The sequence below is a fragment of the Rhineura floridana genome, chromosome 7, assembly GCF_030035675.1.
Source record: "Rhineura floridana isolate rRhiFlo1 chromosome 7, rRhiFlo1.hap2, whole genome shotgun sequence".
Lineage (NCBI taxonomy): Eukaryota > Metazoa > Chordata > Lepidosauria > Squamata > Rhineuridae > Rhineura > Rhineura floridana.
This window is the reverse complement of record NC_084486.1, coordinates 76407533-76433165: the sequence shown is the minus strand read 5'-3', so window position 1 is coordinate 76433165 and position 25633 is coordinate 76407533. Positions and strand designations below refer to the sequence as shown.

At 42.0% G+C, this 25633-nt stretch overlaps 1 long non-coding RNA gene across 1 annotated transcript; it reads right to left on the bottom strand.

Moving 5' to 3' along the window:
- Positions 1–2595: 2595 nt before the first annotated feature.
- LOC133388631 (uncharacterized) lies at positions 2596–22374 on the bottom strand. The gene is made up of 3 exons (XR_009763868.1): positions 22296–22374; positions 11015–11135; positions 2596–2656 (listed from the first exon to the last, which is right to left on the bottom strand). It is a non-coding gene; the product is annotated as an uncharacterized LOC133388631 (long non-coding RNA).
- Positions 22375–25633: the final 3259 nt, after the last annotated feature.

The window sequence follows — 25633 nt, the reverse complement described above, 5'->3', positions numbered from 1 at the left end:
CCTTCTTCCCCTCCTCTCTGCCCTCTCCCCTCCCCATCCTCTTCCCCCATGGTGGATTTTACCTATCCTAGGACTACGACCTGCGAGACCAGGGCTCAAATCCTCACACAGCCATGAAGCTCACTGGGTGACCTTGGGGTAGTCACTGCCTCTCAGCCTCAGAGGAAGGCAATGGTAAACCACCTCTGAATACTGCTTACCATGAAAACCCTATTCATAGGGTCACCATAAGTTGGCACTGATTTGAAGGCAATTCATTTCATTTTCAAGCATGATTGCACGGGAGTAAATCCTATTGAACACAATAAGCATGCAAATGTTGACACCTGGCCTCCCCTCCTCCTCTCTCCCATCACCTCCCTCTTGCGCCTTCCCTCCCCCTTCCTTCACCCCTCCCCTCCCAATCCCCTCCTTCCCCCTCCCACTCCTTCTGCTCCCCTCTCCCCCTTCTTCCTTCCCTCTACTCTCCCTTCCCCCTCCTCCTCCCCCATGGTCAGTTTTACCTATCCTAGCCATGATTGCATGGGAGTAAATCCCACTGAACTCAATAAGCATGCAAATGATCAGACCTGCCTTTCTCCTCCTTCCCCTCTCCTCTCCCTTCCTCCTTCCTCCCCTCCCTTCTTCTTCCTTTTCCTGCCCTGCCCACTCCAGGCCTCCCTCCCCATGGTCAGTTTTACCTTTCCTAAGCATGATTGCACAGGAGTAAATCCCACTGAACTCAACAAACATGTAAATGATCAAACCTGCCCTTCCCCTCCTCCCCTCCCCATCCCCTGTGGTCAGATTCACCTATCCTAAGCATGATTTCAGGGGAATAAATCACACTGAACTCAATAAGCATGCAAATGATCAACCCATTCTCAGCAAACTTGCACAGGATTCCATTTCTTACCGCCCAGACTAAAAAGCAGAAAAATTCACTAACAGGAAAAAAAAACCTTGCGGTTTCAGAACGTACCATGTTACCAAATTCTTCCAAGCTACACAGGAAGTGGGTTGGACTGTGAAAGACTAACCCCAATTGTGTATGCAATTTTACAAATTTGTAGAGCAGTCCAATGTCTTAGAGAGGAGGTCAGGTCTCCTGCTCCCTTGGTGCATTCACTATAGCTGCCCAATTTCCCTGCTTTTTAAATTTAAAGTTTGATAGAAATATCTGTTGGTTATAGGTACGTTCTTAAACTGTAAGATTTTTTGCCTATTAGTGTATATCGTTATGATTCAGAGAAACATCCACTTGTGCCATCTATTCTTCTGACTCAAAGGGTGGCTAAAGTGAGTTGCTTCTGCCTGGCTTTCTCCACAATCTTAACCATCCAAAGGTGGTGAAAGATCTGAAATACATCTTACTTAGTGGCAAAGATGTTGCTGATCTTCACAATTTCATGGTTTGAAATATAATCTGTCCAGGTCATAATGCTTGAATATATTACAAGAAGTTCCACAAGAAATTCTTCTCTGGCTTAGAATGTAAAGTGAGATTTGTAACATACTTGGGTAGCACTTTGTAGGGACATGTACAAAAGCTCTTTAATGTTTACACTTGATGGAACTTTGATTGCTGTGAAAAACATGAGCAAAACACCTAACCAATCAGCCTTCGCTTGGTAAGTATCATCTCGATTTAGGTAAATTCTCTCGATTGTTTCACTGTATGTACTATGCTCAATCAAGTTCTAAACCCATTTCTTGTTCCCAGATGCGTATGTTTTGGTGGTGATCATGACTGAATTTCTAAGTGGTTTGCTGCCATGAGTAGTGCTGGAAACTACAGCTCCCCAAGAAGAAATATGAGAAGCATTGTGTGCTATGAGAGACCTCTCAGAAAACAGACCAGTCACCCTGCACCAAATTCTCACAGAGAAACCTTGTAAATACTGAGCTAATTTCTAATCAAACCCAGGATTATTTGCCCAACACCATGTAGAGGCATGGATTCTGCTTCCACGTGGTCTATGGAACCAACAGTGTCTGTGCAGGGAAGGGCCATAGCTCACTAGAAGAACATTTGCCTTGCAGGTACTCCGTTACAATCCCTGTCATCTCCAGGTAGGGCTGGGTGTCCCTTGCTTAAAACCATGGGGAATCACTGCCAGTCAGTGTAGACAGTAGTGAGCTAGATGGCCCAATGTTCTGACTCAGTATAATACAGCTTCCTGTGTTCCTATATTGTTTCCATATGTGTGGATTAGCCATGTCATCCCTTCCTCTGCATATGTCACTGGACCAGCATGGGAGGCAGTCACATGAAAGCAGTAACTGTACTGCTGAGTCCACATGAGAATCAGTGCAATGTTAAAGGTAAAGTTGTTTCTGCCTGGTCGCCTCTGCAAACCCTACCTTGCTAGATAAATAAGTGAAGGAGATGTTTATAAAGGGTGCACCAAAATTAGACATCACCTTTTCAAATAACATAGCCTTTAGGTGACTTCTGTTGGTCTATTTATCTATGTGCTCAGTTTTCCTACTGCAAAAGGACCAGCATTTAAAAGTGGTTCGCATAGATCATATTTTGCTTCATGTGGTTTTCGGTTTATTGGTTTAACAATCAACTTCTTTGTCCCAGCAGCAGAGGTTATTAACCTTTCTCTTTCTCATGACAAATGTTCCTACTGCACATGTTTTCTTGCCTTCGGCTTTGTAAACAAAACTCCTATAGACAGAAAGAGACTTCATTAATTTCACTTAAAAGCAGTTGGATTTCATCATTGTTTGTCTTGATTATGGACTGAAAACTAAATACCGAAGTTAGGGACTACTGCAGTGATAGCAAGGCAAAAGCATGGTACAATTTATCATTAAAATGAAAACTCTTAGTCAATCAAAGCAGAGGCTCTGGGTGACCATTTTGAAATCTGGAGTAGTCCGATCTGCACTATAAATGTAAAGCAGTATTATACCGCTTTAAACAGTGATGGCTTCCCCCAGAGTCCTGGGAACTGTAGTTTGTTAAAGGAGCTGAGAGTTATTAGGAGACCTCTATTCCCCTCAAAGAGCTACAATTTCCAGAGTGGTTGAACAATCAATCACTCTTCCCAAGGAACTCTGGGAATGGTAGCTCTGTACGGGAAAAGGAACCTCCTAACAACTCTCAGCATCCTTTAAACTACAAATCCCAGATGCTTTGGGGGAAGCAATGACTATTTAAAGTGGAATAATACTGCTTTAAATGTATAATGCAGATGGGGCCTTAGGCTGCTTTCACACATGGGGCTGATTGTTAGTTTAATGGATTAAAAAGGTAGCACTTCTGTCCCAATTTCTAAAATTCCTTTCACACTGCAGTATCTTTTGTGTTAAGGAACAGCATCTTTTTCAGCTGATATACCGGTATTTCAAGCAACTATCTTTCACATTGTTAGAATGGAAAATTTTGAATTAATTTCCATGTGAAATAGATCTTTAGTAAAAGCCAATGTTAAGTTGTCTGATATGCAAGGGTTAAGGGATGAAGGTCGACACTGGAACAACAAGTGAGACTTGCATGTTTTGTATCATCTTGTGGTACGGGCCGAGGCTTCCAAGACTCCCTCCACTCCCACCTTTGTGCTTTGTGCAATCTGCCTAGTGATAGAAGAATATATCTATGCTTGTGAGAACTGTAACTCTTAGACCTCACTGGACTGGCAAGAGCTGCCCGTGGGTCTCCGTTTGCAAACGAAATAAAGAACGCTTTGGTTTGAACCTTGAGACTTACGTTGTTTGAGTATTGGGATCTCATCCAGCGGTACGAACCTCAGAATTGAGTGTAACAACATGGCTTATTTTCATCCCTTACCCATTATACACATGCACACTTTTCTCCACTGTGCAGGAGGTCTAAGTTCTCGTCCCATCACCATGCAAGCCCTCTTCCTTTAGGATCTGACTTTTTAAATTGTTTTAGTTGTATTGACACAGGAGTGTGTGTGGGAAATGCTGCTGCTATCTGTGCTGATGCTGGAATACCGGTACAATTTTCATCAGACAAAAAACCCCTGTACGACTAAAGGGTGGGAATGCACTGCATGCTGGGATGCCTGTCACGTGAGCAGCTGCATCTAGCGAAAAACTCTTATGATTTTCTGGGTTCTGAGCCTTGCTAACGGATTATTTCTGGTATTATCTATCATGGACATTTGCACTAAACTTGCACTACATTCCATTAGAATTCCAGAGCTGGCTTGTATGTCATGTGAAAGATCAAATATATTGTGAAAATTACTGGGTAAGAAATTGTCAGAATAATGGAATAAAGTGCAGTGTGAAAGCAGCCTTAGCGTTGTGAAACTGTATTTAATGTGAAATTTAGTGCTGCTATGTTCCCAAAACAAAAGTCAGAAGAACATCATGAGAGTCCTGCTGGATCAAACCAAAGATCCATCTAGTCTAGCATCCTGTTGCTCACAATAGACAATCAGATGCCAATCGGAAGCCCACAAGAAGGACATGAGTGCAATATCCCACTCCCAATTGTGATCCCCCAGCGAATGGTACCCAGAAGTATTCTGCTGACACTGGAGGCAGTGGCTTGTATCCAAAGTAGCACTAAGGCTCTTGTCCCATTAGTGCAAGAATCTGTGCTTGCACAACAGAACTTTCCCCTTTCCTTCCCCCGTATGCCCCCCTAATCTGTTCTGGGGTTTTCCCCAACCCTCTGGAGCAAATCGGAGGAGGACACAGGGTGTGCATGGGAGTGGAGAGGGGGCAAGTTCCATTGTGCAAGCATAAATCCTTGCAGTAACAGAACAAGTCAGGCAAAGAGGAGACACTTACTCCAGAGGAGACTCTAGTACTTACTGGAAGAAGTTGTTTATTTGACTCCTTTGTCAGGTCCATGTCATAATGGACAACATTGTTATCTAAATTCTTAAAACTATACTGAGTTTAAACATATGCTTAAATATGGCTTTAGATACAGTGGGCATTCACACTGGAAATACTGGCTTTATAAGATTTAAAAGAATTGAGGCTTCAAAGATTTCATGAATTTAGTGGCAATCCTGAGTAAATTGTGATTGCTTGTTGGTGTACATTTTATGGGTTTTCACATAATTGATATAATTTATAATTTAAGTCTTTGATTTTAATTTTTCGATTTTCTGAATGTATATATGTTTAAACTGAAACGTAAGCACCTGAGGCCGTCTCCTCTCTTTCTCACTTACATGGTGCTTCTTTCACTCTTCCAGCTCACTAATGGAATGAGGGCATTGGATACCACCCAATATATAGCTAGTGAAACTAGTAGTCATTGATAGTCTCCTCCATGAATTTGTCTAAAGTTGTTCAAGTTGTAGGCCATCACTACATAGTGTGGGCAGAGAATGTCATAGTTGTAAGTATGCACTGTGTGGAGTACTTCATTTTGTCTATATTGAATTTGCCACCAATTAGTGAAAATTTTCTAATTAATAATAAAATACAACTGATTAAAAAAATTAATCTTAAAATAAAAATAATATTTATTGCATGTCTAGCCTATTCTTTGCCATAGAAATGTACTGGTGAAATCACATCAAAGTTAAAATCCCAATTTAACATGCAGTTTCTAGGTATTTAAAATCCAAACAAAAAAAATGATCAATTTTTTTCTCCTATTTCCCCCCGCCCCCCGCCCCCCGAAGAACAACTCCTTTTACCTTGAGGAGGTATACTGAAGATTACTCCTTTAAGAAGCAATCCTTTATCCATTTTCGTAGGAGTATGTTCCACTGAACACAATAGGGCTTAAAGTTCATGATCAGGGTTCTACACATATAGACCAGGCTTCCTGTTCCCTACATTCCCCAGTAGCACATGGAAGGCAGCAATGGGGAATGCAACAGAGTGGTGAGACCAGAGAGCATGGACCCATTATCTTTCCTCACATTATTAGAATGTAAGAGAATGCTTGAATGGGGCTTGTGTCCATGCACTGGTCTTTGACAGTTATCTGACACCACCACTCCCTAATATGTGTATGATAAGAAAATAACATAATGTTAAAAATAGTAGGAGGCCCAGAGCAAACACTTCAAAACCAGTATGGCAATTGCTGCTAACACATTATTATTATTATTGTTGTTGTTGTTGTTGTTGTTGTTGTTGTTATAACAACCTTGCAGATATGTCCCAAGGCAATGTAGAAAATATAATAAAGACAGCTAAAACACCAGTTACAAGACAGCACAAAAAATAACAGAAGATGAGTTTTAAAACAATACAAAATGGACACCTATGGCCAAGACCTAGTCATTCAGTGGGAAAGCTGGGAACGTTAATCCCCCCTCCCCTGGTCGCACCACATACAAAATGAGGAACTGAGATAACTGAAAATGTTACAGTACAAATATCAGAACACAATACCCATTCAAACATAATTCAAATAAACAAGAGTTGTTCACACTCCTCTATTAGTGTTGCTTTTCTTTAATTTATTACAGACAATAAAGACTGAGCTCACACCCAAAGAACAACTTAATTTTATGGTAGGGATGGAAGGATCTGTCAATTTCAGTTCTTTCTGTTCCTCATTTTTCCTGTCATAAATTTAGTTCTCCACATTTCTGCAACAATTTGTGATTCACATTTTAGTATGAATTTCTCCTAATAAACACATTTTTGTGTGCAGTTTTAACTCATGTACACACTTTTGCAAGTAATTTCCCCTAATAGAATGTATTTTGGCATGTTATTTTCACTAACATATACTTTCCCCTAATATATGCATTTTTTTTTTAAAAAAGTTGGTTGGTTTGAGAACTGGATCACGAAATATGGATGTGTGAATTTTGAAGGATTTATGTGTTTCAATTCTAGGGTTGCCAGGTTCAGGGCCTGAGACTGATCCTGTATCTTTAGGAGAAGAGAAAGTCAGCCAAGTGCAGGTTTTCTTGCAACACTGTAATGGAAAATACCACAAGGTGGAATTCTCCCTTCCCCCTGTCTTCTGTATCTTTAAAAGTTGTGCAGGGGGAAGGGAGAATTCCACCTCGTGGTTTTTCCCATTACAGTGTTGCAGGAACACCTGCACTTGGCTGACTTTCTCTTCTCCTAAAGATACAGGATCAGTCTCAGGCCCTGAACCTGGCAACCCTATTCAGTTCTCATATCGTTTCAGTGTCTTTTAATGAGACCTGAATCAAATTTCTCACCCATCCCTATTCTATAGGAAAACCTTAACATTTCCTCTGTCATTTCTACATCACATATTTGAAATCACCAGCTTATGCCTTGGCATGAAGAAGGACATCTGCTCTTGTGACCTGAATCTGTCCATTCACAAAGCCCCAATAACTCATGGGTTGGGGGGGAAGGTACCCCAACGTATTATTTGGAGATCACTAACCAAGCCAATGGCATCAATTCTATCCTTATTCATAATAATAAATTCTTGTTGTGGGCTACAAACTCTGAAAAGCTAGGTCATGCTTTAGTTTGTTGCCTTTTAATTTATTTTTTAACAATGAACATAGCTATTTCTGGTACAACCAGTCTTTCTGGAGTATGCCATCATCTGCTATGACAATTAAAGCAATGCGATTCCTGCATCACAGTTTATGCTTCCTCTTAATGATTGTTTACCATACAAACAGCAACTCTGTCTGTGCTATCAGGGCATCTGAATGGACAGAATGAAATGTGACTATTTATTAGATTTCTCTGCACAAATAAATACTTTCCAGGACTGGAAATCACATTACATGGGGAGCATGTGATCAGAATTAGGCTATTAACAGCCTTTTTTATAGGCCCAGTGAGTTCTTTTCATGGGAATACTTCTGTGCTGACAATTTGGAATATATAAGGTAACTGATGATGCCAATAAAGATAAAGGAAACAAGGTTTGAAAAGTAGTTAGCGATGTGTTGGCTCTAATTCTGCATGCATGAGAAAATACTTTGTAAAACATTAAACCGTGGATGGGGAAAAGGACACATGCAAGCTCTGCCCCAATGTCACCAGGCTGTTCTTCAGATCTTCATGCAATTGCTGTGAATGTCTGAGAGGGTCCTGAGGTCCACTCAGTTGAACATACTGTTGCACACCTCCCCAATCTCCAAGTGGTGAGATTTCCGGGGTGCCTGCGCTCATTCAGGGTTTGGTTTCCTTTGGGAAGAAGGTCAGCGGAGACTGCGGTGTCTGTATGAAATATGGTTTATTTATTTACACACATTCCAACCTGAGCTTAGGATGGAGGGGTTCAAGGCATCAGCAGTCCAATATCCAGTTTTCCCATCAGTGTTACAGGAGACACCCCAAATGCCATGGTGCAGAGAGCCAGCCTCTCTGCCTGCCTCCAGTCCCCAGCAATTCTTCCTCACAACTCAAAACACAAGCCTCTCCTAGCAGCTGGGGGGGAGGCTCTCCTGAAGAGTTTCAATGACAAATGGGTCTTCCTGGCCCATTCACCAGATGCTGGGCAACTGATAGACCCATTATCCTACCTGGCCACTCTATTAGCTTAACAAAAGAGACTCATCTGACCAGCAGAGCGAGTTCCTCATTCCAAGGCATGGGATTCCAAATCAGAGGCTGGAAGGGGATCCACAGGGATCATCCATTCCAACCTCAAACTTATAACAATACTTAAAAATCTCCCTGCAAGTGGGAACATTGGTTTTTTGGGGGAGAGTTTCTCAGTGTGCTCAATTGAAAGCATTTTAAAAACTTCAGACCTTTGCACTAATCACACAAAGATCTGAAGAACAGCCCACACACCCAGGGACATTGGGAGTGGGGCTTGCATGCACACCTCAGCCTTGTTCACATTTTAACCCTTTGTATGTTCAGTCAAAGTGCTGGAACACCATTACAGAAATCATTTTCTGGCCCATTCATTTCCTTAGTGGCTCATAGCGCTCACCTCAAAACAAGGAGGAGGATATTATGGCTCTTCACAATTTTGTGAACGTGTTGTTTCTTTTTCTTTTTATGTAGTATAATTCTTTGGAGGAAGAATATGCTCTTCTCCACAATCTGTTCTGAGCACTGTTGTACAGCATTATTATTATTATTACTATTTATTTATTTATTTATTTATTTTATTACATTTTTAGACCGCCCTATAGCAGGAAGCTCTCAGGGCGGTGTACAACAAATAAAATCACAATTAAAATATGAGCAATATTGTTGTTGTTAAACATTCATTACTTGCCCTTTACCTAAAATTCGCAGGGTTGGTTACAAGTATTTGAAAATACAGCATTAAAAACAATTATAAATAACCTAAGATCAGAAAATATCTCAGATGTTAAAGACATCTCAGATGTCAAAGGCCAGGGTAAACAGTAATTTGGTATTGCATCATATATACTGGTTCAATATTAGAACCTGTAAATAAAACCTGGATAGGCCCTAAAATACCTTTCCACACATTTCCTATAAAGTGAACATTGGTTTGGGAAGTGCAAATTAGGTATTGAAATGCAAACTCCACATCCTTACTGGTTGCTGGTGCACCTGGCCAGCCTATCTGCAGTGAAACAGCTAGTAAGAAGCAGAATTTAATACCAAAGCCCCAAAAAGAGATAAACTAAAATGATAAAATGATGGTTTCTTCTCAAACTGGGTGGAAGTAATGAGTGGGGTACCACAGGGCTTAGTCCTGGGCCCAGTGCTCTTTAACATTTTTATTAATGACTTGGATGAGGAGGTTCAGAGCATGCTTATCAAATTTGCAGATGATACAAAATTGGGGGGCATAGCTAACCGTGGAAGACAGAAACAAAATTCAAAGAGACCTTGATAGGCTGGAGCATTGGGCTGGAAACAACAGAATGAAATTCAACAGGGATACAGTGTGATGTAGCTGCAAAAAAGGCAAATGCTATATTAGGCTGCATTAACAGAAGTATAGTTTCCAAATCACATGAAGTATTAGTTCCCCTCTATTCAGCACTGGTTAGGCCTCATCTTGAATACTGCATCCAGTTCTGGTCTCCGCACTTCAAGAAGGATGCAGACAAACTGGAACAGGTTCAGAGGAGGGCAACAAGGATGATCAGGCGACTGGAAACAAAGCCCTATGAGGAGAGACTGAAAGAACTGGGCATGTTAAGCCTGGAGAAGAGAAGACTGAGGGAAGATATGATAGCACTCTTCAAGTCCATGAAAGGTTGTCACACAGAGGTGGGCTGGGATCTCTTCTCGATCGTCCCAGAGTGTAGGACACGGAATAATGGGCTCAAGTTGCAGGAAGCCAGATTTCAAATGGACATCAGGAAAAACTTCCTAACTGTTAGAGCAGTACAACAATGGAACCAATTACCTAGAGAGGTAGTGGGCTCTCGAACACTGGAGGCATTCAAGAGGCAGCTGGACATCCATCTGTCGGGAATGCATTGATTTGGATTCCTGCATTGAGCAGGGGGTTGGACTTGATGGGCTTATAGGCCCCTTCCAACTCTACTATTCTATGATTCTATGATTGCTGCTTTAGGTCTTGTTCTATGAAAAGCCCCAGTTTGAAACAATTGTCTGACTATATTTCTGGAGTAGAGAGAACATACCATTCTCTCCATTTACAAAGTTCAGAGATTAGCAAGGATCCTTTTGTAGCCAAAATGATAACAAGAGGGAGGTATTAGCAGGGTTTTGGGAACCCCAAGATTTGCAGAAGTACAAAAAATCTTTAGGAGAAAGGAACCCAAAAACAACTCAATGAGGACTGAGTGTGATCAATGGCAAGGAATTGCTGTCATGGTTGAGGGGGAGGGATGGAAAACTGGGTGGAAGGGGGAATGAAATGGAATATCCCGCAAAAGGAAATATCTGATTGACTAGAACACTGAATCCAATCATGCTACAACATTTTGTTGCAGGTCCTAATTGTAACTTTTAAAATGACTTTTAAGAATGTTCCTGTCTTTTGTGCAGAGTAGGCATAATCCTCTTCAGTGGGATGACTAACAAGCCTAATATTAAGTATGTCTAAAAGTAAAACTTGCTGTCTTGTGAGCAGTGACTTTTTTCATCCATCACCTTTTTACTGAAATTCAAATGAAGTTTCATATTATACAGCTGGCAAATTTTCAGCTTGGTTGCCTACCTCGTGCCTGTCAGGGATAGGGAAATGAGATGGGTTTTCATCCCGGTTCCAGATGCAAGACACCTTCAGTCCTAGTGTGATGCCACATGGATATCCTTTTTAGGTTATATTTTTCCTTCATCTGTCAAGAACATAAAGAGCATTTTGTTTTGCCATGTCCATTTTAAATTCATACCTGGAGGGCACTAGGTTGGGGAAGACTGGGCTATTGTTTCTTACCTGTCAGAAAAGCTGACTTGGTAAACTCAATTAGACAACATCATAAAAGGAAGCTTTAAATAATTGTATCTTTATTTAATTGATGTTTAGAGTCAACAACACTGAATCACTGCAATTTAACATAAGCTTAATCAGATCAAAGTTGGATGCATTTGCCTAAGTAACTAAAGATCCCCTAGGAGTATTAACAGGTTAAGTTGACTTAGAACCATATGAAAATTAGATTAGAAAGCAACATACTAATAAATGACAAATGTTTAACAAAAGATTAGTTCAGAAATAAGACACAATAACCCAGGTCACATTTTATAACTCACTTGCAGAGAGGGAAAAGCAACATCTCTCTCTCTCTCTCTCTCTCTCTCTGTGTGTGTGTGTGTGTGTGTGTGTGTGGTGAAATGGGGTGCCTCAGTAGCTTTTTGGCTTGTCAGAGATGAAGTGGGATCTGCACAAGGTGACATGAGTTGAAGTGTGGTCATAAAGCACTTCATGTGGCTTGGTGAACCTAATATTAAAAAAAATGCTGTATGAACTTTCTGCTAAAGTGAAAGCAATATCTTTATGCTTACAACAGTGCCATAATACCAGGGTAGACAAAGAGGGAGAGGGTGGGAAGAGATCTCTATTGTGATTGTTAGATCAAGCTTGTAGGCAGAGATAAAGTTTTTACATGGAAAGCAAGTCTCCTTTATTTTTTCCCATCCCAAAATGAACTTTAAACATGTCTAGAATAAAAGCCCCTGAACCTAATTATCTGCAGACTGGCAGACAAATAGGTCTGAGGGTAACCTACTCCCTATACAGAGCAGATCTCTAGGGTAAGAGGAACCTCCATGAGGTTCCTGCATAATGGATAGGTTTCCCCCCTCCTGAGTTTTTGCAGGGACGGTGTAAAAGCCGGAACGGAACAGGCTGAAACGGGCCCTTTATAAAAGAAATTGATGCCAAAAACACTGGGATGTGTTAGAGACACTTGAGAACAACATTTAGGAACAAAAACCATTCTAATAGGATTTTTATTAACCCTTTAACAACCAAAATGCCCTCCGGAACGGAATGAAACAGCCTGGAACGGCGACTTCCCAGCAAGCCAGACCTCCCTAATTCACCAGTCCCACATGACTACATGGGATGCATGCAATAAGACACAAAACTTCCACGAAAACCACATTCCGATACCCGTTCCGGGCTATAATACACTTTTACATAAAACAGCCCGGAACGGCGACTTCCCAGCGAGCCAGACCTCCCAAATTCACCAGTCCCACATGACTACATGGGATGCATGCAATAAGACACAAAACTTCCACATAAACCACGTTCCATGCAATAATACATCTTTCTGAACAGAGCCCAGAACAACATCTGAACCAGCCAAGTCAATCAAATGCACCAGTCATGCATAACTGTATGAGTCAATGCTCTGGGCCGCAAGCTTTCACAGCAACCACTTTCACTTGCATACACACAAGCAAAGATTTGTGCTATGCGCTCCAATTGTTTTCAATGGTATATAGCCAAATATAACTTCAGTTAATTTAACAACAGAGACAAATTTCATTTGATGTGAAATTTAAATTGGTACTGCTGAAAGTTAAGGGCACACTTCTGTATTTTTGTGAATACTTCGATTATCTTATGTTACTGTAATATATATTAAAGATGACCTTTCATTCCAACAAGTAGTAGTGTTTATTTATAAATTATAGTCATCTACACAAAACATCCTGAATGAAATGTTGATAGTATGCAAATTTAACTGCAAAACAAATTGCTCCAATAAATATTATTACTTAGTTGGCAGCTCTAGTAATGATTAATGAGGTATGTGTGTGAAAACAATATAGTACATTGTTGTTTTTCCTTCCTAGCAAGGTTCTTGTAGTATTGAATGCAACTACAGATAGCTTTTGGTGCTAGAGAATAGCTGCAGTTTACTCTTCTTCCCACCAGGGGCACTATAAGATCTGCTGGTCTCTGCAGAGACAGGATGATCCCTTCTTTTTTCAGACCAAAAAGGCAGCAGCCCAGGTATGCTATATTTATATTGTGGAGGTGGCTCAGTGGCAGCGAGTAGTGTCTTCTCTCATTACCTGCAGCAGAAAAGCCATGACTAAAAGCCAGCCGACTTGCCCCTCCAATCTCTCTTTCTCTCTCTCTCCCCAATTCACCAGCCATTCGCAACCTGGTAACAGCACCAATAGTGCTGCTTGGTGGACCTACAAACAGCAAGAAAGTGTATTGCTGATCACCCCAGAGGTTTTTGGGTCATCCTGTGTTATCTCCCATCTCCCAACAAAAGGAGAGGCAGCAACATGTGTGGTTGGTGAATTTGGTAGGTCTGGCTCATTGGGAAGCCGCTGTTCTGGGCTGTTTTATAGCCTGGAACAGGTATCAGAACGTGGTTTTCGTGGAAGTTTGGTGTCTTATTGCATGCATCCCATGTAGTCATGTGGGACTGGTGAATTAGGGAGGTCTGGCTTGCTGGGAAGTCACCGTTCCAGGCTGTTTTATGTAAAAGCATATTATAGCCCAGAACGGGTATCGGAACGTCGTTTTCGTGGAAGTTTGGTGTCTTATTGCATGCATCCCATGTAGTCATGTGGGACTGGTGAATTTCGGAGGTCTGGCTCGCTGGGAAGTCACCGTTCCGGGCTGTTTCATTCCGTTCCGGAGGGCATTTTGGTTGTTAAAGGGTTAATAAAATCCTATCGGAATGGTTTTTGTTCCCAAATGTTGTTCTCAAGTGTCTCTAACACATCCCAGTGTTTTTGGCATCAATTTCCTTTATAAAGGGCCCATTCCAGCCTGTTCCGTTCCATTCCGGCTTTCATACCGTCCCGTTTTTGCATAATCTAAAATCTCATTCAGCAGATCCCACAGGCTAAGAGGTGGGCTATCATTTTTCTGGGCCTTGGATTGGAGTTTCTTAGATCATAGATAATTTCTTATGTGATCTTAGGTCAGTTCACCCACCTCTGCTGATGAGCTTAAACAGCTTATAGCAAGGATGGGGAACCTTTTTTAAGCATTCCCTTGGGCAACCTTCTAGGATCTATATGCCATTGTTGCATGGAGTCAGAGAAAAAAGGGGTGGAGCAATGGATGTAACTCTTACCTTTATACAGTAGGCAACATTCTAACCATATAAAAGGCACAGCTTTCTCTCTCCCCTACTCCTCATCTCTCCATCCTCCGTTAGGCAAACAAAACATATTATCACAGTTCATAGTTACATTCCTGTAGTGTATTGGCCCTCCGGGATTGCCATATCAGGAACTGCTGAGTCAGCCCAGGCTGTGGCAGTTTCAGTTCTAGGCCTGCCTTACAAGCAGCACCAGACTGTGGGCCTTGTTCCCTATATATAATTAATTAGTTATAGTAAAGTTCTTGTTGTTGCTTAGATCATCTGTGTGGCCTCTTCCTTCATTATACTTTTCACTGGTGATGAAGGTGGGATCTACTGAGGCACACAGAGTGTTTTCTTCATGCATTAGAAGCTTACAGGGAGAGAACATTTCTCCTTACACTGGATTAGGACATCAGCTTGGGCCTTGTGGAAACCACTGCAAAGCACTCCAGGTCAGGGTGTATCTTGTGGAATATGGCCACCCAAGGGCATCTTGAAGAATTTAACCCTGCATGTCCCAACAAGTGGGAAAGTTATGCAGCCAGGCTGGAGTTTTACTTGGCAGTAAATGGCATTACGGAGTCAGAGAAGAAGCGTGCTGTGTTACTCAGTGTCTGTGGGCCGGACACCTTTGACCTAGCCCAGGCTCTCGTAGCACCAGCAAAACTGGCTAATACATCTTATGTGGATATCCTGAATGCTTTACGAGGACATTTCTCTCCAAAACTGTCTGAAATAGCACAACATAATTCTTTCTACAGACGAATTCAGGGCCCAACAGAGAGTGTGTCACTGTATGTTGCTGAACTTAGACGCATGGCAAAACACTGCAATTTCCCAAACCTTGAGGAGATGCTGCATGATCGCCTGGTCTGTGGGTTGCATGATGAAGGCCTGCAAAAGTGTCTGTTTGCAAAAGGACAGCTCATGTTCAAGACTGTATTAGAGGAAGCTCTGGCTACAGAAGCAGCAGCAGCAAGCACCCAAGAAATGTGCTTGGCAAGAAACTCACCCTGTTCAGAAACCCAGCTGGCTAAAGATTCCAATCAACAACTTCTAGAGATCCACAGGCTGCAGTGCAAATGCTCATCAACCAGAGTAGGTGCTGCAGGACCTCGGAGATTCAGACAAGTTTCTCCAGTGAAATGTAAGAGCTATGGGGATCCGATTAATGGCGTGCCTGCCATTTCAGAGGTGCACACTGTCAGTATTGTCAAAACGTTGGGCATATTGAGCGAGTATGCCAAGCCAAAGCGGAAGCAGCCACCCCCAGAAGTGTGGTGGAAAGGAAAACACCATCAAGAATACAAAGCAGTACCACACATGCTGTACAGAATATTTCCACATATGACAACGCAGAGGAGGTGATTAATCACATCAAGGCAGGGTTGCAGTACTCCGCCAATGTGAGGAAGGTGAAGGTGACAGTCACTATCCAGGGCACTCCATGTACCATGGAATTTGATTCAGGCTCAGGTTATACAATCATCTCATCAGAAACCTACCAGCAAATATTTCCTTGTGGGGGGCCACAAATTGTCCCTTTCCACTCCAAACTTACTGATTACCAGGAAAATCAGGTTCCAATAAAGGGTGTATGTGAAGTTGAGGTGCATTACCAAACTTTCCATGGAACTTTACAGTTATTGGTTGCTCAAGGGCATCACACCAGTCTCCTTGGCTTAGACTGGTTTGAGCCATTGGGCATTGCTCTCACGGGGGTCCACCATATTGGTGAATCATTATGGGATAGCATCCTCAATGATTTCAAAGCTGTTTTTGATAAAGGTCTTGGGAAATATAAGGGGCCTCCTATTTCATTGTTCTTGGATCCTACTGTGGCCCCCATCCGTATGAAACCCCGTTGTGTTCTGTTTGCACTCCGAGCAAAATTGAAGCTGAACTTGATCGCCTCACAGAGCAAGGCATCTTGGAGCCAGTGACACACCCTACATGGGAGACACCCATTGTCACTCCAGTGAAGGCCAATGGTGACATCCTCATTTGTGGTGACTACAAGTGCACTATCAATAAAGCCCTGCATCAGCATCCATATCCAATCCCAGTGGTGAGTCATCTTTTGGCATCACTTTCACAAGGAAAAGTCTTTCCAAAGTTTGACCTGGCACAGGCCTATCAGCAACTGTCTGTGGATGATGCTACTGCTGATGCTCAGACTATCACCACTCATCGTGGAACATTTAGAATAAAATGCCTCCAGTTTGGTGTTTCAGTGGCCTCTGGAATTTTTCAGAGCTTAATGAAGGACATTCTCAAAGGACTACCAGGTGCCATACCATATTTTGATGATGCCTTGGTTGCTGGCAACTCCATTGCTGAGCTTGCCTCATGAGTGCGGGATGTACTGCACCATTTTGCTGTTGCTGGTCTCCGGGTCAAGCATGAGAAATGTGTATTTGGTGTTTCCCAAATTGAATTCCTTGGCTACAGTATTGATGCCGCTGGCAGTTGGCCTACCCCAGAAAAATGGAAAGCAATTCATGAAGCTCCAGTGCCCCATAATAAACAGGAATTCCAAGCCTTCTTGGGACTCATGAATTTCTAACATGCCTTCTTGAAACATAAGGCTACAGTGGCAGAACCATTGCATCGCCTTCTTGACAAGCATGCTGCATGGCAGTGGACAGCCCGGCATGATAAGGCTTTCCGTGATGTAAAACACCTGTTATCGTCTGACAGTGTCTTGGTGCACTACGATGAACAGAAGCCTTTGATTCTCACTTGTGATGCATCTCCATATGGTATTGGAGATGTCCTGAGCCACCAACATGGGGACTCTTGTGAGGTGCCTATCACTTTCTACTTCAGAACAATGTCTTTAACAGAATGGAATTATGCCCAAATTGATAAGGAGGCCCTGGCTATTGTGGCTAGCGTAAAAAAATTCCATGACTATGTCTATGGCCGACCATTCACTATTGCTACTGAGCACAAACCATTATTAGGATTGTTTGCCCCTAACCAGCAGATGCCTCAAATATTATCTCCATGCATGTTGTGGTGGGCGATTTTCCTGAACACATATGATTACACATTGCAACACAGGCCTGGCAGGAGCATTGCCCATGCTGATCCTTTGAGCTGCCTTCCTCTCCCTTCTGTTGGGGTTGATGAAACCCCTCCGCTGGACATGCTGTTGTTAGAGTCATTACCAGAACCACCCCTCCATGCTGGGAATATTGCCACTGCGTCATCCAAGGACCCAGTTCTTGCCCGTGTTCTCAACTGGGTATGGACCAGATGGCCATTAGGAAAGTTTGAGGAGAAATTCAGACCATTTGTATCCAAACAACATGAACGATCAGTGCACAATAGATGGCTCCTGTGGGGAAATAGAGTTGTCATTCCTACTGTGTTGAGACATCGGGTGTTGGAGGCCCTACATGTCGGACACCCTGGTATAGTACAAATGAAGGCTCTGGGGCGCAGCTATGTATGGTGGCCCAAGATGGACAGTGAGATTGAAGACTACATCAAGAGATGTGAGAAGTGTCAGCTTTCAAAACCAGCTCCACCTCATGCCCCAGTGCACCCATGGGAATTGACAAAAATGCCATGGTCACTGCTTCATATCAACTTGGCAGGCCCTTTCCAGGGGCAAACCTTCTTGATTGTTGTTGATTCATACTCCAAATGGTTAGAAGTGGTTCCGGTATCATCAGTGACATCCCATATTGTTATCAAGACCTTATGCAGGCTTTTCACAACACATGAGTTGCCAAACACCATTGTCTCTGACAATGGGGCTCAGTTCACTTCAGCAGAATTCCGCAAATTCCTGGATAATGGACTGATTCGGCATGTCACTTCAGCCCCTTTTCATCCAGCAACCAGTGGCCAGGCCAAGAGGATGGTCAGGACAACAAAGGATGCATTGAAATGGATTGTAGATGGTGACTGGGACTGATGCCTTGCAAGTTTTCTCCTGACACAACACATCACACCTTGTGCCACAGCTGGAAGAAGCCCAGCCAAGCTATTAATCAATAGATGACTAACAACTCTGCTTGATCGGTTGCATCCTGACTTGACCGAGGACCGACCAAGGGAGTCCGTTGCAGTTCAAGAACCTGCACAGGTGTTCATCCCAGGTGACCCTGTGTATGTTAGGAACTACAGTGCTGGTGAAACATGGATTCCTGTCACTGTGACCCAAGCCACAGGCCCATTGTCCTACAGGGCTCAAACACCAGATAGCCATGTGTTACATCGACATGTGGACCAGATGAGAGGACAAAGCCCAGCTCCATCAATTCTCTCTGAGGATGCTGGTGATACTCAAGTGGAAAGAGAAAAGGAGCCAGTGGCTGCTCCTGATGCTGGACAAGAGCAGTTGCGCATGGACCCTGAAGTGAACCAGCACGAACCGGAGCCAAATGGGGAACTAGGGGATACACTATCAGTTTCAATGCAAAATTGTCATCGATCGACCCGCACCAGGGTTCATCCCAAGTATCTACAGGACTATGAGCGCTAGGGGGGAGCGGTGTAGTGTATTGGCCCTCCAGGCTTGCCATACCAGGAACTGCTGAGTCAGCCCAGGCTATGGCAATTTCAGTTCTAGGCCTGCCTTCCAAGCAACACCATGCTGTGGGCCTTGTTCTCTGTATATAGGGTTGCCATATTCCAGTTCCACAAATCCGGGCAGGTTAATTTGCATATTGTGTAAAATATTTGCATATTATGCAAATTATTTGCATATTATTTGCATATTATGCAAATATTTGCATATTAATACTTGGATTGTCCAGTTGTTGTTTTTTTGTGCCTAGGAATTACCACCAAAAACTGGGGAAAGATGTGAGAAATCTTTTTTTTTAAAGCAACATTTTTAGCCTTAAATGCCTAGACTCTAGTTTCCAACACTATGGAGTATTTATTGATTGATTAAGAGAATTTGTATCCTGCCCTTTTGCTGTTAAAAACAGAGCTCAGCACAGCTTACAAATATAATAAAAACAATAAAAATACACAATCAATATAAAAACATAATAAAAACACAAAATAGCAACAAACATAAGTAGGTTAGGGCAACAGTACGGTTAACCATATACGATATATTTCAAAGATGTGGTGGGTGGAGAAAAACAAGAAGCCAAAATGTTAGGAAAAGGAGTCTTTCACACCACATGCTCAGTTGTAAATACTGTTGCAGCAAGCTTTACAAGTTCCTCCAGTATTCCACTGGTGCAGGCACTCAGACATTCAAAGTATCTGTATGTTTCTTAGGTTTCATAAAAGCAGAGCTTTGCTTAACTCAAAATTTCTTCTCCCTTTGATCAACCACATCTACACAGATTCCACCTCCATACTCAAAATGAAACTGGGCCTGGAAGTGTGCAACAACCCCACACATACCTTGCTAATTAGATTACCAATGCCAGGGTGTCTGTTTTATCGACTACTCTCCTGCTCCCCCTCCCCCCCCCGGGCATCATGAAAGACCCAGTCCTGGGCTCAGAAAGAAAATAAATATCTGGTCCTCTTCAAAGTATTGATAAGCCTCTTGTTTTAATTGAAATAATAATTATAAATTCTTGTTCTTATCACTAATGGGAGTTAATTATCTTGCATATGCTGCTGTTGCTTCTATGGCTGTAACAGAGTGAGGTTAAAGATAAGTGAAATGCAAATAGGAAAAAAACAACACAAAAGGCAGTAACACTTTCCTAAATGTAATACCATACCAACCACAGCAAGATTCCTATGAGTAAGGCAGAAAACTAAGCATCTCACAACCAAAAATATGATAAATGAAGAAATATTTATATAAAAGCATGACTATCAAATATATTTATTATTTACACAAACTGTAAAGATATTTATAGTGCAATCCTAGGTTTATTTATTCAGAAGCAAGTCCCAACGTATTCAGTGAAGCTTACTCAAACAGGGACAGAAATGCAACTTCAAGTGATAAGCAATTTCATTCACACAACCCAACATTCCGAATCATGCCACTTTACGCTGTTTTGCAACTGTTTATACTTGTTTTTATGGTTATTGGATTTTAAATGGCTTTATTTCTTGTTGTGAGCTGCCTTGGTTTCCAACCCTACCTCACAGGGGTGTTGGAAAGATTCCATACACGCACACGCACACACTGCAGATGTATAAATACATACAGCCCATATAATAGTTTATTGTCAAACCAGTTGGTCATTGCAGAAAAATCAGTATTAGTTTTTAAAAAATCAGTATTAGTTTCCTACAGAATAAAAACTGTAATACCTAAGTAAGCCCTGCCTACTTGCTTTAAAATAGGACTGGAGGGCACAAACACAATTCTTTTTTACATTCACTCCAAAGTCCCATTGATTTTCAGCACATTCATAACCATGTCTACTCAAAAGTAAGTCCTATTGAATTCAATGGGATTTACTCTGGGCATATGGGATTAGCATTGCTTTTACAAAAAGCAAGCATTGGGAAGGTTTTCAAAACACTGCCCAAGCTCTGACTCCTGCACACAAGAGGAAAAAAAACTGAAATGTATATACTTACCCAATTTATGAGATTTTCAGATAAACAGGGGGTGAAACCACCATTTTGTTTTCTAGACACTGCCTAAGGTAAATGAAACTGAAACACAATCCCTGATTGGCTGCAATGCTGAATGGGCAGGGTTAAAGCTACGAAGTGCTATACAGTACTGTTTAAAGAAAGATTTAACAGTCGGGGGGGCGGCTGACGTTTTTATGTATATCTCGAGAACCGGACCACCTAGAAACTTAATTTTTAAAAAAATTAAAGCTGAGAATCCGGGCCACCTAAAGGACTAGCCAGGCGCCGGGTGGCATGCATAGAATCCGGGTAAAACCCGGCTAACCGGGCAATATGGCAACCGTATCTGTATATAATTAGTTATAGTAAAGTTCTTGTTATTGTTTAGATCCTCTGTGTGGCCTCTTCCTTCATGATACTTTTCAATTCCAACCAGACAAAAGCACTCAGAGAAGACTGTGAGCTGGGCCAGTGAGAGTTGTGACTTGCGTAGAGTCCTGAGGGTCAGAATGAGTGGCCCATAAGCCACATTTTTTATATAGGATAAATGTGGCCTTCCAGGATAATGTGTAAAAGAGATTGTCCCTCTTGCAACACTCAGGAGTATGGCAAAAATGGCTCCATTACATGGCTCCACTGTGCCACAACAGATCAGTGTTTAAATAACATTTGGGAATTTGTGTCAATGTCCTTAAATTCTGTAGCCCACTTTACATATTATAATCATAAAGGGCTGCTCACATAGTAATATGGAAGCAGGATGACCTTGATGGCTTTACCCTGGCATTGGGCACATCAGTGGCTTCAACCCATAGATATCTATGCCCTGCAGATGTCTGCAGTGAGAAAGCCTACATGCGAGCAGCTTATGAATCCCAAATGTCCTCTACAAGTCAATTTGCAGGAATTGTATTATGCCTCTGTATTCCTTGTTTTGCAGAACAGCATTAAACAACTTTGCTATGTCACAGTTGCAAATGTCTCGTATTAATGCTGACCTCGGGAATGACACAACAACCTTTCAAATTAAAAACTATAATTTATGTCACCTTATCAACAGTCATGTCCATTCTGATTTTGCTTTTGATACACCTCCCATTTATCACAATATTTTAGACAGTAAGAAATAATTCATAGATCTTTGTCCAGTAGAACTTTAAAAAACAAAACAAAACAATAACATATCTTATTCTGTTCCCCCCTTTCCTTTTTACATAATTTGTTTTATACTGCATAGGAATCATTAAATATCCCACTTTTTAATAATGTGCTCTCTAAGTACATGTTTATAGCCAGTTTGATGCTAATGATAGGCAATTATTGCTGACTATCATTATAAAAGTAATAAAGGGACAGGTACTGCACACCTGATTACCCATCATAGCTGTTTAAAATGATTGCACTCACATATTCAGCAGTTTGACATCTGTCTTTAGCTACTGATGTGTACTGGGCATTCACCACTTAAGGTACAACTCAGTGGCTGCATTCACAAGTAATAAGCCAAATTTTCTGGCTTATCGCTGCTTACTGAGAATGAGCAGCATGCTCATGCATGCTGCCCAATTGCTCTTACTTCACATCAGCATGAACAGGATAAATAAGCCAGGAGGTCTTGGCCTCCCAGTACATCAGGACTAGAGATCAGAACCAAATCCTGAAGTAACTTGGGCTGCTTTCACACTGCACTTTATTCTGACATTCTGATGATTTCTTACCTGGTAATTTATGCAGTTTATTTGATCTTCCACACAATGTAAAAGCTAGTTCCATAAATCTAGTGGAATATAGTGGTGGTTTAGTGCTATATGATTCCAGAAATAATCTGTTTGCAAGCTTCAGAACATGGAAAAGTGTGGGAGTTTTGAGCTTGCTGCATTGGCTCATGTGACAGGCATCCCCACATGCAATGTGTTTCCACCCTTTAGGTGCGCATCTGGTTTTTGGCCTGATGAAACACCAACACTCACCTGAGAGCTGAGATTGTCATCAGAGGCTCTGCTCTTGGCCCTGCTGTTAATCCATATTCTGTTGGTAGAAACCAGAGAAAGGGCCTTCTCAGTCTGTGTAATTCAATATTCAGGGAAATTTTCCAAGTCCTTCCCTCTCTGGTTTCAGAAACATTTTGAAGGGCTTTCTGTTTCAGAAGGCTTGCTATAATTGACTGCTCTGATATACCCAACTCCAGTTTAAAATTAATTTGCATTGGAATGTTTGTTGAATTAAATTGCTACTTTTCAAAAATATTTATACTGTTTCAGTAGCATTGTAAATTGCTGTGAGAAGGCTTTGTGTCTTGAAAAGCAAGGTATAACTATTCAAATAAACACATGTGCAACTATCTGGTATGTGAAGATGGACACATATACTTTAGCATATAAAAGGAGGATAAAGAAATATACCTCTTCAATCACAGCAATCATATGTATGAATGTAAGTACAAAGATGCCATTCTGATTCCAATAGCACATCCTTCACATGAATTCAGAATGATAGATACATTGCTAAGTTAAAGATGTATTATACAGCCATGACAGTGGCAATATACTATGGCCAGCATGTATTTTTCACATTCCAGCATGCCCCTGTTGGACTTTTTTCTGTCTGTGATCTCATAATGTTTAAATTAAATAAAAACCACCATGTTCACAGAGTAGCTGTAATCCTGTTATTGATCTTGCCCCATACTCTGGCCTTCATCTTCTGCAGTTTAAAAGTTTTTTAAAAATGCATGGCTGATTTTTAATTAATTTAAGAAATTTAATATTGGAGTCTATGATAGTGCAGGCATGCTCAGTAAGAACTAACTGTCAGTGTTCTAAAGCCAGACTCACAGCTGTTCAGCTTGGCTAATCAGGGGCCACACCCATGCCAGGCATTTATTCCACTTTAAATAGTCCTGGCTTCCCCCAAATAATCCTTGGAAGTATAATATGTGAAGGGTGCTGAGAGCTCCAGTGGCCAGAGTGGTGTAACAGTCAGTCCCTCTTCCCAGAGAATTCTGGGTATTGTAGCTCTGTGAGTCTCCTAACAATAGGAATAGGAGTCTCCTAACAACTCTCAGCCTCTTTCACAAACTATACTTTCAAAGATTCTATGGGGAAAGCCTGGACAAAAGTGCAATAAAGATCTGGTGTGGATGTGGCCAGGGACAGCTTTGATTTAAATTTGTGTGGAAGATACATGTGCCTGCTGTAGAATAAAAAGGTGGGGAACCCCCCCCCCCAATGATACTGTTAACAATGTTTTCCTTTGGAAGGGAAAGGAACTTTCCCTCTGCCCAGTGTCCACCCATCCAATCTCCTTCCCTCCTTCCCCCTCCACTCTCCTCTCCCCTTTCCTCTCTACCCCTACCCTTCCTCCCCTTCCCCCTTCTCCCCCTTCCTGCCTCTCCCCCAGGTCAGTTTCACCTTTCCTAAGCATGAGTGTATAGGAGTAAATCCCATTGAACTCAATAAGCATGCAAATAATCAAATCTACCTTGTCCCTCCCCTCACCACTTCCTTCTCCCTCTCCCCCTCCCTGCTAAAACAAGCACGGCACATGTCTTGTTTCTGTTATGTGGGCTGACTGTAGGTGCTGCCACCACTCACCATATGCTCAGAGGCACATGTTACCAAATTTTTCCAAGCTACAAAGAAGTGGATTGGACTGTGAAAGAAGTTTTATAGAAATATCTGTTGGCTATAGGTATGTTCTTTAACTGCAAGGGTTTTTTGCCTATTAGTGAGTAAAAACTAGGGCTGTGCAAGGCATTCCCAATTTGGTTTGAGATCCAATTTTGCAATCCTGATTGGGCTCTGATTCAGGCCCCAAACTGCATCAGGAGGATTGCACATCCCTAGTGTTGGGCAGCAAGGAGAGGGAGACAATGTAGGCAAAAAATCTAAACTACATTGTCTCCTTCTCTCCCCCCCCCACCTTACTGCATGTTTAATATCCTCCCCACTTTGGACAGGTTCAGATTGCTCTGGGCTGAGCTGAGACAATCTGAGACAATCCACAGTTGCCTTGACCCATTCCAGAAGACCCCCAATTTGGCCTGAAACATCCCAACTCAGTTTAGGGTTTGGCCAGATCAATCACATGGAGAAATGACTTTGGTGAAGAACTCGCCAGTAGAGAATCAAAGTGCATGAAATCAGATCAGTTTACACGTGATGGTCATCATGTGGAGACTCTTTTAAATAGCTTCATGTTGGAGCATGCAGAGACATTTAGGAGCTGTGGCTCATTATACAAATTAGGAGTGTTCATCACTGCAAAGTTCCTTCACCCCAAAAATGCTTATAGCTGATGTGCTAAGATTGTTTGGAAGCCCAGTTTAAGTGAAACTGTTTGTTCAGAAGCTCTACTAGTGTGCAAACCATCATATGGTGTTGCAGCAGCCATTTGAATGATGGGCATGCAAGTATGAACTCACCCTTGGATTCTCTGAATAAGTGTCTGGGCTACAATTCCATGCTGCATGAGGAATCCTCCATATAGGACAAGAAGAGAGAGGGGAGATTTATAGCAGACTGGTGAGTATTTTGTGGGTGTTCTGAATGGCTTAGAGAACAATCCAAACCCAAGAATCCGCCAGGATGAGCAGAGCTTGGAATAGCCAGATCTCCAGCTGAGCTGGGTTGATGTCTCAGGGGTCAGCCTTACTCCAAGTCCCCAAAAAGGGACATTCCAGAGGAATGGCAGCGGGAGACTTAGCCCTGTTCCTAACTCTGTTCAGCTTTGTTACATGACCTAGC